The sequence below is a fragment of the Ascaphus truei genome, chromosome 8, assembly GCF_040206685.1.
Source record: "Ascaphus truei isolate aAscTru1 chromosome 8, aAscTru1.hap1, whole genome shotgun sequence".
NCBI classification, from domain to species: Eukaryota; Metazoa; Chordata; class Amphibia; order Anura; family Ascaphidae; genus Ascaphus; species Ascaphus truei.
This window is the reverse complement of record NC_134490.1, coordinates 42,244,500-42,245,647: the sequence shown is the minus strand read 5'-3', so window position 1 is coordinate 42,245,647 and position 1,148 is coordinate 42,244,500.

The window sequence follows — 1,148 nt, the reverse complement described above, 5'->3', positions numbered from 1 at the left end:
CTTTGCTTCTGTGTGGGACTGTCCCCTTACCATTTAGTGTCACATTCTGTCTCTCGTACACCACACCTGTGAGCATGTGACTAATGTGGGTCTAAGGGGTTAATATATCCTGCTGACTTATTTACCTCTCTCAATGAGCAATATGTCCCCAAAAACCTTCATACTACATTACTACGCTGCTGCTGCTGCCACCACCAAGAATAAGGTCTTACCTTAGGCGTTCTCGGTCTCCTGTTTTTACTAGACAAAATATGTAATTAAAGCAAAAAAACAATGTTGCAAAATGCTGTCTGAAAATGCAGTTAATCTCTTCTAAAAAGGTACTAGGTTCAATTAGAGCCCAAAGACGGCACATACTAAATTTTAATACGAATAGTGGTACAGTGATTGGTTATTGAGAGAATGTTACAAAAAGACATACAATATAGAAATGCAGACAGTTTCAGAAAGTAACGGGATATGAAACAGCAAAACTAAATACGTTACCGCGTAATATTAGATCGCTTCAAAGAGGTTGTGGGGTTTGATAATTGATGTGTTTATTTGAATAAAACACCCCTCTGTTGAATTCTAGTTTAGGTATCAAAATACATTGTTTTTGTCCTCAAACTTTGCAATGGGACCAGAATAAGCCCAACCTACTGGGCGTGTCCTATTTTCACACTCTGGAAAAAAGGATCCAACGCTCTACGGATTTATATTAAAGCTAATTTATTTGTGCCACACAAAATTTCGGCCTAGTAACTTGATAAAGACCTATCTAGGTTGAAACGTTGTGTGGCACAAATAAATTAGCTTTAATATAAATCCGTAGAGCGTTGGATCCTTTTTTCCTGAGTGTAGACTTGGAATAATCCTGACAGGTACTCCTTGAACCAGCAGCACCGGTAAACTGTATGTATCTATTTATCTTTATTTCGATGTGCAGCATATCCTTTTGTTTCTATTTTCACACACTTCATATTTATGGCTGGGAGAGACCATGAATCTGAGGGTAAAAAATAACGTCTAACATCTCCCTGTAACCCCCATAATGACACTACCTGCATTAATGTGCTAGCATGATTCTCCCAAAGGTACCAAGTCATGTTTGATATTTCATACCGCTGAACTTGCTCGTCAGAAATATACATTTTTTATCCTTGTGA